The sequence below is a fragment of the Genypterus blacodes genome, unplaced genomic scaffold (genome assembly GCF_046128005.1).
Source record: "Genypterus blacodes isolate CSIRO-AG114 ecotype Tasmania unplaced genomic scaffold, CSIRO-AGI_Gbla_v1 ptg000053l_1, whole genome shotgun sequence".
NCBI lineage: Eukaryota > Metazoa > Chordata > Actinopteri > Ophidiiformes > Ophidiidae > Genypterus > Genypterus blacodes.
The window spans coordinates 5313245-5325779 of NW_027466865.1; positions in this window are offsets into that span (position 1 = coordinate 5313245).

Below are 12535 nucleotides of genomic sequence, written 5' to 3' on the forward strand. Positions count from 1 at the left end.
CTCCGGGACGCACCAGCGATCGCCATGAAAAGGTGCAGGAAATGGGCGCACACACCTATTCACTCCTTCACATACAAAGCCCAGGCGCACAACAACACGCAAAGGACCAGTGAGGAGAGGCGCGATGAACTCAGAGAGAGAGACCACTTCTTTCTTGGTGTTTAGTTCATCAATGTGCTAGAGGCTTTCAGGGAGTAGATGAATTCAGTCCTGAACAATGGCTATTCATATTGGAGAGGCTGAATGGAGCACAGACCCCGGGCTCAGTGGGTTGAGATTAGAGTGTGAAGTCAAAACATAAGCTGCCATTCCACCCCCAACCATCCTCTCGGACACTTCTTATTAGGCAGGGTCGTCGCTGGATGCTGATGGTATTTTAATCCAAAAGACACTTCATTCGTTTAGGAGATTGATACTTTTTCGTTCTTCAAAATGGTTTCAGTGGGCTGCTCCGAGGTCCAACTTGGCAACTTTGTGCTGGTCTGTAACTGTGTTGTGTCCAGGGATTAGCCAGCTGCATAGGCCGAGGGGAGGGGCCCGACATTCCAGCTCTGGACCTCGGTGATCTGAGTTGGGAGAGTGAGGGGCCCTCTGAGCTAATTGGCAGTGAGGCTGACAAAGGTGGTTCACCTGAGAGGAGAGCGACTCAGCCTAAAACAGGTAAGCAGACTTTTGTCTTTATTGACTGACTGCTTTACTGTTTTTTGGGCTGATGTTGGTCAAAGAAACTGTGCTAATAGAGTGATGATGGTTGATGTGATTTGGCTATTTTGATTGAAACTTGATTTGTTTGTTACAAGTGTATCGTTGAGCTCATTTCTCAAATTGCCTGTTCTTAAGTTAGTTAGTTAATTTCACAGTAACTAGGCGGCTGTGACCTAGTGGAAAACTACTGTGTTATTGCTGTGTGATGGCCTCAAGTGGGCTTCCAAATAAGTGCCGTCACAGAGAAGGAGAGATTCTAAGAAACCTATGTGCAACAGCGAACAGAAATTCTAGGAACAGAAAGCTCAATCGCAAGCTCCAACTACGGTAATGTATAACCGACAAGGTTACATCGCCAAACAAGAGAAGACCACCACTGGCTTACCATCGGCAAATATAGGAAGATGTACCACTTCTATATCGTCTGCAATGTACAGGATGAGAGAAGAGGAAATCGCGTGCCGAGAGGCTTGGACTCGCCTGTGCACCAACCAGAAACCAGGAGAAGTCCTTTGTGTTGGAGAAGTCATTGAAAAGTATATAACTGCATGTGAATCCTGAGTCTGGGGCTCATGTGTGAACGTGTAGACAGCTAACTAGTTGCAGTCTGTGGACCACTGAATCGCATGAGACCTCAGCTTAGACCATGAGACCTCAGCTGAGTCAATACTATGTATCACAGCTTTAACCTCTATTTCTTAATAAACAGCTTTAGTGTGACCTCTCTCAAGGTGTAGTCCTTCTTGCCAGCCTGAAGAAGAATTCTGAACACGACAACAACTACTGGAGATCAGCGGTGGTCTGGGTCACGCGTTCGAATTAAGAGAAATTCACGCATCTAATCACAACTGGGCTGCGGGGGGGTTTTAACAAGCCATTCCACGGCCACCAGGGATCAGTGGTGGTCTGGTGAGGCCACACGTTACGGGATACAGATGTTTGTGGTTTGATTGCTATTTTAAAAAGAAAGAAAAAAGATAGATAGATAGATAGATTTAAGATACTTTATTATTAATCGTCATTTAGATAGATATACTTGTTTTTTCACAGCAGCATTACAGTAAAACAGGCTAGAATAAATGAAAACACAACACACACTTAAGTAAATATAAACACCAGGAGGGTTTGAGGTGGGAGGGCATGAGCATTGGGAGCAGTGGAGGTGTGTGGAGGCTGGTTGAAGAAACAGTTAAGCTCATTTGCCCTCTCCATGCTGCCTCCTTGTTGTCTTTCCTTCACCTTCAAGCCAGTGATTTGTTTCTTTCGAGTCCACACATCCCTGGTGTTGCTCTGCTGGAGTTTGGCCTCCAGCTTCCTCCTGTAGGAGTCCTTGCACACCCTCAGCTTGTCCCTCAGTTCATGCTGTACACTCCTCAGTTCTACCCTGTCTCCAGACCTGAAGGCCCCCTTCCTCTTGTCAAGAAGTTCCTTCAGGTCACTGTTGATCTAGGGCGTACACAGAAATTTATATAATCTGTGATGCAGTCAGTCATGCTGTTTGATGTCCTCCCCATGTGGCACACGCAACAAATCCCAGCCAGTCTACTTGAAGCAGTCCTGCTGTGAACTTTCCGCTGCCGGCGCACTCACCAGTGAACTCACCATTGCCAGCGCACCCACCGCTGGCGCGGCACACAGTATTGCCGGCGCACTTGTCGGACAGCACCACCACTTTCCGACAAGAAACTACTTCTCTTAAAAGCTGAAGCAGCAGTTTGCAGCTAATGATACTGCATCTGTGTGGAAGGGTCTCAGAGATTTCACGAACTACAGGATTAAATCCCCTCAGTCTTTAAATGATCTGTGCCTTGCAAACAGGCTACACGAGTTTCACTGTCGCTTTGATGGTCAAGCTGCCAGTCCTGACACCATCCCTCACGACACCACAGCCATCACATTCTTCACTTCAGCTCTGCCTTCAACACCATCATCTCGTCACTGCTGCAGGACAAGCTCTCCCAGGTTTTGGTCCTGATGGACCTCAGCCTCCTGCCAGAGGGGAGGGCTTCAAACAGTTTGTGTCCGGGGTGGGAGTTGGCCACAATCTTGCCTGCACGCCTCAGTGTCCGCAAGGCGTACAGGTCCTGGAGGGACGGCAGGTTCCAGCCGATCACCTTCTCTGCACAGTGGATGATGCGCTGCTCTTGTCCTTGGCAGTGGCTGCAGCGAACCAGATGGTGATGGAGGAGGTGAGGATGGACTCAATGATGGCAGAGTGGAAGTGTATCATTGTCTTTGGCAGGTTGAACTTCTTCAGCTGCCGCAGGAACAACACCCTCTGCTAGGCTTTTTTGGTGAGGGAGCTGATATTCTGTATAAAACAATGTATTTTTTTATTGTAGATTTACTTTTGCTCTTATACGTTGATTGCACCAACGACCAGAACAAATTCCTTGTAAGTGAAAACTTACTTGGCAATGTTGGAATATAACAAATAATGTCAATACACATATAAGTAAATGCAGTGACTGAAGTCAAGTAACCAAATGGCTGGCCCCGGGAAAGTCTGGAGATAAGTAATACATACGAGCATTTACAGCGTAGAGGTCACTGTATCACTTTATCAAAGCTTCAAACATCTGTGGTCAGGAAGAAGGAAGAGAGGGGGTTTGCATGGACGGGCAGTCAGGGGGAGCTTCTTCAGATCAAAGGGCTAATTACACTATACTGTTGTTCTTTAATTTACACAAAGAGAATTCTACTTTCCCCCACAGACATCTGTTCATCCCTCAGATTTGAATCTTAGCGCTGCCCCTCTTGAAGCTGGCTGACCAATAGATAACAGTTAAACTACATATTCATCAGTGAATTAGAATATTATGTAAATGCTCTGTATATGCGGGATAAATAGGGAAGCACGGAGATATTTGATGGTCCTTCTTTGATGCATGCGAGAGTTGGAACCAGCGCTGTCCAAGGTCTTATTCCAGTAAAGCTCTTCTGAAGATTCCAGTTCATCTTTGCCTCATCTTTTCCTCTTGATTCACCACAAACGAATACGCAGAAGAATATCAGAACGATTCTTCAATAGCAATAAAGCTCTTCTGATTCTGATTCTGATCTGCCAGTCAGTTGTCTCAAAGCAATCCTGAAGAATTGCCTGCCTCATTGCCAGTTGGTTTCCTGATGAGAGAGAAACCAGCTCTAGATCTAACCCAATTGCAGGAGTTACAGCAAAATTATGTACAATCATGTATTTTCTTTTGTCTCTGACTATACTAAGCAGGTGATAGAGTCTCTTCCATCACCATCACTTTACATTACTAAACAGTATCCAATTTAGTGAATTTATTACAATTAACCTCTGCACGTTCTTTAACACTTTATTCAACAGAATTCATTTAGTTAATTTATTTCATTGAGGTTTTTTTTTATTAAATTATTCCCGAGCTGCTGTTCTTATTAGTGTTTTAAATGTTGTCTTATGGTCTTATATGTTGTTTTAAATGTTGTTTCTTGTTGTTTTTTTATGTTATTTGTACACACCAAGGACCAGAGTAAATTCCTCTTAAGTGTTAACTTAGCTGGCAAATAAAGCGATTCTGATTCTGATTCTGATTCTGATTCATCTGAGAACGCACCTGACACATCTCAACAGTTACAATGTCCAACTTTCAAGCAGTAGCAATTTCCTTTACAGGGACTATAAAGCCAGGATGAACTCGATGAGCCTCTGCCCAAATAGATAGAAAGAAAGACAACTACTGCTGCCAGAGATTTGATGTTGTAATAGTGGGAGAACATTGTGATGGGACACGAAGACACTGGATCCACATTTCTCTGATTGCAGCAAAGAGGAGCTGGACAGATGTTTAATTTTTCTCCACAAGAACAATATATTCACTGGTCAGGTCTGGTGCAGCCATTTTTAAAGGGTGATCGTTTCGATAGATTATGTTCAAACTTAACAATCCACTTTTTTTAAAGGGAAATTGTTTAATCATTGTGATATACAGATGTGAAAAAAATGTTTTTCTGTGACCCAGCAACTGCCTGTGCACTCATTTAGGCACTCCATAAATAAAGGAGGCCCATGTTCTTCTTTTAGGGATTCGGACAGTTATTGGGATAATGCAAAATGGTCCACTTAAAATATACAAGGCACTGAAATAGATAAAATACACTTGGGTAATAAAAGCTTGAAGTAGTTTATTTAAATGAAGCATTCATTTCAGAGAAAATTTGCTTGAATGATGTCAAAGGAAAGAACTGCTAATACCAGAAAAACACTATCTCTGTAGGTAATAGTTTACCTAACTGTTAAACAAAAAGACATACAAAGGGTGTCATCAGTCCTTTTTCTGTAAATCTGGCTTGACAATAAACAGCAACCCGCAATCAGACTGAATCAGTCTCACAACACTGCTAATCAACAGGGGTTTGTTCATGCGCAGACCTGGACCTGGACTTCATTCACAAAATATGACTTTTCTTCAGTATCACTAATGTATCTTGTTGATCGAATATCTCCTGTGACCAATGCCTTAGCCTAAGCCTAAGCCTTTGAATGACATGAGGCAATCACAGCTTCACTTTCAACAGCTTCAGGCTGCGCAGAACTCTGTTGACCTCTTGGACCAGTTTTGGGGCAAATCGCAGCAGTCCTTCATCCCGAATCAGATCACTCTGCTTCAGCTTGTCATTCTTCTTTCTGCGGATGTGATAGAGTTTTCCTTCCTCTGGGCCAATCTATCATGTAGGACAGTGAAATAATTTTGTTTTGTAGACGGCACACATTATAGGAAATCACATAACTTAAAAAATAAATATCCTAAAGCTCCACACAACTCATTTACTCTGCTCATTGCTCAGAAATGTGTGGGGCTGGGAGCAATAATCGAAATCGAAACAGGGACTAATTTTATTGTGGAGAGGTAAGATGGAACAGTGACAGAATTCCAAGTGGTAGTCATCATTTGGGTCTAAAGGGTACGTGTAGAAAATAGTCTGTTCAGTCATATTATGTACAGAGGACGTGCTGTCTTCAGAAAACGTACAAACAAGGTGAAAAAACTAGAGTCAGATTAATCACACAAAGCTGTGAGAACATCCTTACTTTGCATTTGCACTGTACCACCAAAAACGTGTTTGTTATATCTGTAAGTCACAGATAAAAAATAATAAATTGGTACTTCCCACCTCTACAGTTCTGGCCCCTTTCCTTGCCTCCTCAACCAGGTGGACGTTCATTTGCAGCACGGTGCGTGGGTTCACTATCAGCTTCCCAGTGTGGGAATGGACCATAGGCTCGCGTACGAGGTGAAGCAGCATGTTGACGCCTTGGATATGAGACCACTCAGGCAGGTCGTAACTGAACAGAGGCAGATCATCATTTATAACCGATCATCATGTGTATTTTCATCTACATCCTGATTCCATTTCCGGTTTACAATCACTTGAGATTATTCAGTGTTGGCTAAGAAATGAGTTTCCCAGGTGCTTTCTGTTTTTTACAGTAAATGTGCATTTTGTTTACCATTTTTGCACTTCTTCCACCAAGAATGATGACTGGGGATGGCAGTAGCTCAGTGGGTAGAGCTTCCGCTTGGGAACTGGAGGGTTGCCGGTTCGAGTCCCTGCCAAGGTGCCCCTGAGCAAGGCACCGAACCCTCAATTGCTCCCCCCTCTGCGTAGGGTGGTAATGTAATGTAAGTCGCTTTGGATAAAAGCGTCTGCCAAATGCTCGTAATGTAATGTAAAGAATGACTGAATCAGGTTGATTTGATTTGGTTATGTGGCTTTTTACCTGCTTCTCTCCTCTTTTGTCTCTATGGGGAAGATATTGTTCTCGAAGAAGAAGTTGTTGTTGTCGCCATACTTTTCCTCAAGAGCAGATAGCATCTCTGGCCACGTGACATTATCTGTCAAATGCAAATAGAAGGTGTCTTGGTGAACTGGCTGAGGGGAGTGTGTGTACTGTTTAAACACTTGAGCAAACAATTGAAATCATCTGATCAATCATAACTAGGTGTGGACCGAGTGGATCATTGCCATTATAATGCTCCAGAATGCACCCTCTGCACCAGGCGCTGGTGTCATTCAGAAGCACCGATGGCCATAGGAAATCCTTCCTTCCTGTGGCCATCGGACTTTATAACAGATCTACCTCGGGTCGGGGGATGGAAAGTGGGGACATAGGGATCTGAGGTCTCTGCCCCATCTGCGACACCAACCGCCCCCCCCAACAGTTTCACCATCACTTTAAAGCATATCGCACAACACATTGCTGTATATCATATATACCACACATGTATGCTGTACAAGTTGTGTATATTGTAAAAACTCTTACTTTTCCAGCCAGATGCATATTCTGCACTTTTTACCCTTTGTACTCTTTATGTACTTTGTACTTTGTTATGTACTTTGTTCACCTATTGCATGTACTTTGCGCACTTTGTGTTTGTTAACTGGAAGTTACTGAAAGAGATTTGTTGATTTTTTTTTGGAATGTTATGCCATGCAGTCATTAAACAAGCACTTCACAGTTACTTTATATACTGCTGATAGCTGAGGCATTAGGTGTAACAACAAACGTCTTCTGTTGCTGGAGTTTTTAGTTCATGACTCATCTGTTTCACCGAACCACAAATCTATCATTTCCTCCACCGCATTCATTCACTCATTCACAAGCTGTTTCACCAGAACGTCTGCGGCTTCACAAGGAGACAAAGAACTTTGGACCCTGTTTACACCAGTGTGGCTAAGGCATACAAAGCCACTGCCCTCCCCCACCTTGGTCACTCTGATCACCTCTCTTTGTTCCTGCTCCCCAAGTACTCCCCCATCATCAAACAGATCAAACCCACAACTAGGACCGTCAAGATCTGGTCCGAGGCTGCTGATTCCATTCTCCAACAGCAATTCCAACAGACAGATTAGAATGTGTTCCCCGCTCAGGCCACCACAGACTCCCTGATTAACATTGACATTCTCACAAACTCTGTCCTGGATCATATCAACAGGTGTGTGCAAGGGAGTAGGTTTGATTTTGACATTGGTGGGGACACAAAATTGTCCTCCTGAAAGTTTATGTTTTTTTGCATCTGCAATCATAATTTTGCATCATGTAGAGCTGATCAAACATATATTTAGTTTGATAGTTCATTGCCTGAGGCTTTTACTTTCACGCAATTATTACGTGTAATTTATTCCCCCCAAAATATGGATGTATAAAATAACACTAGCATCTTATCTAGAATCTGAGGTTTTATTGTATTTTCCCCCCAAATTGTATTTAATACAGTTTATACAGTTGCTCTCTTCCACACAAATACATGAAAATAATAATTAATTAAAAATAACTTTAAAAAGTGTATCTCTTTGGCATTAAATTTAGTCTTTTATTCAATATCTGTATTGTTGAGCCTCTACAGTAGGCTATACCCTTGAAGTTACTTACACTTTGACTCCTAAAGAAGTCTCTTATATCCCGTTTTCTTTTCTTTGACATCCTTCAAATCCTATACGACACACGCATGTTGACAACTTACACTTCGCGGTTGCAGATAACATGCACTGTCTGCCTCCCGTCCGGTCCAACTAGCAGGTAACTTTTACAGGCAGATGTAGTGACAGCGGGGACAGCCCATCACATGTACGTAAGCGAGAAACCGGCAGCCAATCGAAGAGCGATATTTAGGTTAGAGGCGGGACTTCTAGCAGAGACCGACTGTTAACCCTTTGTGTGCCATAATCATTGATTAAACACTATGGACAGCGGTTGTATTGATAGGGACTACACTGTAGCAGCTGATTATTGGTAGGGAAGTGTCCCTAGCGTCCCTACCTGGAGACTGAGAGGCCTACAGCTCAGCTAGGGCCAACCTGAGGAGGGGAATCTCACAGGCCAAACATGGCTACAAACTGAAGGTTGAAGAGCACTTCAACTCCTCTGACCCCGGGCGTATGTGGCAAGGCATACAGACACTCAGCAGCTACAAACCACCCAGCACTGTGCCCCCTACCAGCTCCACCTCCCTCCCTGGCGAGCTCAACCACTTCTATGCTTGCTTTGACCTGGACAACAGGGAGGTGATGTCCAAGGCAGGTTTACCTCTCAACGATCTGCCTCTCACACTCTCCACCTCACAGGTCTGTTCCATCCCTAGCAAAGTGAACGCCCGGAAGGCAGCTGGCCCCGATAGAATACCTGGGCGCGTGCTCAAAGCCTGTGCAGAGCAGATGGCCGGGGTCTTTGCAGACATTTTCAACCTGTCCCTGTCCCAAGCAGTTGTTCCCACTACCTTCAAGACCGCAACAATCGTGCCAGTGCCGAAGCACTCCACCGCTACGGCCCTGAATGACTTCCGTCCTGTTGCCCTCACCCCCATCATCACCATGTGCTTTGTGAGGCTGGTCCTCTCACACTTAAAACCCTGCCTACCTGCTACTTTGGACCCTCACCAGTTTGCATATCGCCACAATAGGTCAACTGAGGACGCCATCTCCGTGGCACTTTACTCCACACTGACACACCTGAACACCCCCCGAACTGTTACGCCAGAATGCTGTTCATTGACTTCAGCTCAGCATTCAATACTGTGATCCCCTCCAAGTTGATATCCAAGCTCTTTCTGGACTTTCTATCTAACAGACCCCAGTCTGTTAAGATAGACAACCTCTCCTCCTCCACTGTCACCCTGAACACCGGGGCTGCATGCTGAGCCCTCTCCTTTAGTCCCTATTCACCCATGAGTGCGCTCCTATCTATGGTTCCAATTCCTTAATTAAGTTCGCAGACAACACCACGGTGATAGACCTGATCAGAGGCAACGATGAGACGGCCTACAGGGAGGAAGTACGGCACCTGACCACGTGGTGTGCTGACAACAACCTGGCACTCAACACCAAGAAAACCAAGGAGATCATCAACTTCTACCGCTGTAGCACTGAGAGCATTCTCACAAACTGTATCACAGTATGGTATTCCTCCTCTGCATTCATTCACTCATTCACAGGCATGACCATGGACTAGTGTTGGTATGATTGTTACAACAACAACAAAAAGGCTTGGTATCGGTATGAGCTCTGTGTGTACTACAGTTCCGATTTGATTAGCTCGTCAAACATCATGAGTCAGACTCTTATTGACTTCAATACAAATCCAAAATAAAATATCAGTATTAACAACTGTCTTTAAAAGCTCATTTAGTTTTGTCTTCAGTCTTTTGTTTTTTAAATATTGCTCAGTTTGATGTGCCTTTACCTGTTTGCTAAAGTAGTGCAGCACCCTCTCCATAGTGGGGGAGCAGCTGATCTTGTAGAGGATGACCTGCTGAGCCCCCAAGAGGCAATTGAGCTCCATTGCCTGATAACCAGATATCAGGCAGTTAATCCCCTTTTCCCCATGAACACACTGATAAATGAGGTTTCAAAGCACTAAGACTACAAAGACCTGTGGCTTTGTAGTCTCTTGTATCTATAGTATCATATACAAAGTTCCTGAGTCAGTCAATGAAAGTCAATGAACCTTTGGGAGTTCTGGGGTTCTGCATTATTATCTTCATTGAAGTCTTGCACTTATTTGATGCTTACCCCAACCCCAAATACTTAAAAAGGTCGACTAGCCTGGACATGCAGACAGTGTAGTGCAGTGGGAAATATGGACGCCTGTCGATCCTGTTTATGATTGGCACCACAGATATGTTGTTTAGGTTTATGTCTGCAGCCGCCAGCCCTGCATACCTGGTGAGACATGATGTTTTTTATTAGTGAATTTGTTCCATTAACTTATTTTTGAACAGACATTCTGTCACATGTAGTGGAATGCTGCTCAAAGTAACAGTATGGAATGGATGGAATCACTGACTAAATGTTAACGACCAGAACATGAGACATAATTCTTTAAAGTTACATACTGTAGTTTTAACAGTTCAGTATCACAGTACCTGGGTTCACATCCCACTGGCACTTGACACTTGAACTCCCCGGTGACTGCAGGGAAACCGAAGTAGGAACTGTGGTCATGGCGTTTCGCTGGTATGACAATGATCTGCTTATCACGGCAGTACAGGATGCAGCGGTGGAGCGTTTCCTCCTCTCGCCACACGATGGGCGAGAATAAGGACATTGGGTTTGGCTGTCCAGTCCTGGCTGAAGGCACTGACAATGATGGTTTTGGAGCCATTTATGGTGGTGAGAGGTGAGAAGTTGATATTCAGAGGCAGCGAGTTTGGGGTCTCCTCAGTGCTGTGCGTCATCTGGAAGAACAGGTCACAAGCAATATGATTCAAAAAGAAAAGTCATCACTGAAAAAAAAGTCTTATATAATGTTATTGTGAACTGTGTTATCTTATCTTATCTTATCTTATCTTATCTTATCTTATCTTATCTTATCTTGTGACTGCATACAATTGTTGACTAATGTTTTAGCAACAGAAGTTCACAAGGATGAGTAATACAAGAGTGTCAACATTTAACCATCTCAATAGCATATCAAGGTTACCAAACATAATAGGTCACCATACAATATGTTTGCTGTAAATGTTGACATTTGTACATAAAATAAACAGTTAAAGCCTTTGCTGAGGAGTATTTTCAGAACAGTCTAGTAATGATAATATAAAATCCTACTTCTGCTTACCCAGCCAGCCAGACTGTCTTGTAATATGAAAACAGTCATGTAACCCACAAAGAAGAGCAGGAGCAGGAGCAGAGCAGTGTAGGCTTTATGCATTTGCAGTTGTGTTTTTAAAGTCCTCATGATGGTAAACCGGCAACTTGTTGGAACCAGATGGATGCAAATTCATAAGGCCTCAGGTCTTCACACCTCAAAACAAATGCAAAAAAGAAAAGGAGCATTGATATCGTGTTTTTCATGAACCCTTCAGTTAACGTCCACCCATGTATCTGTCTTATATTAAAATCGCGTTCATGCTGCTTTGTCTGTCCGTGTTTTGTATTGCCCAGCCTGTTTTATGGTGCCAGTTTGGTCAGTTGATAAAACAGTCACACAAGCTTCAAACATCTCAAATGGATTCAGGTTTTTCAAATGTCATACATTTAGCAGAAAGTGCCATTTAAATGTTTCACATATTATCAAATATCCATCTTTTGGAGACCTAAACTAGTCCCACATACTCAACTTGAAACTTTTCACCAATGTCCAAATGCTGTTTCTGTTTCAATGTACTTGGTCTTCATATTGCTTATTTTGTCTCAGGATCTAAGTTCTCCTTTCTCTCTCTCCCTCTGGCTCTCTGCCTATCTTCGAAAAAAATTTACACAACAATAATAATCATAATTATACAATCTTCTTTCCTTGTCTCTATCGCTCTCTCCTGCCCCCCCCCCCTCTTTCTGTATACAAATCTACAGAATGTCCCATAACTGTATGCGCACTCTCATGTCAAATGGTTGCGACAATAAAAATATACAACAAAACTACATTTCATCGAGTCGTTACCTTCCGTGATTTTTGAGAAACTGCGAATTACACATCACACATTTCCACCATTTTTCAGAAGGACGGTGCATTCAAAGTCGTCAGAGTTTTCCATCTTCCTCCTTGGTATTGTTACGCTTCGGTCTTAATTTCTTCTACGACACCTCTTGTACGTTTTCGCCGCTTTTAGATAGAATCTTTAAGCGCTATGCAATCACCCCTGTATTTATCAGATAATCTGATAAAACTCACCTGGAGGGTGGTTTACCTGGAGGGACAACAATCTGTTCTTGGCGGCGAATTCTGATATCAGACAATCCAGGAAAAACTATTTATTGTTTTAAGATTAAATCCGTTCTGATATTACATAGATGACATTTTCTTAGTTGACTGTGCGTCAGTATAACCTTATACTTATGCACGTTAAGGTGCTGCATTTGGGAACGC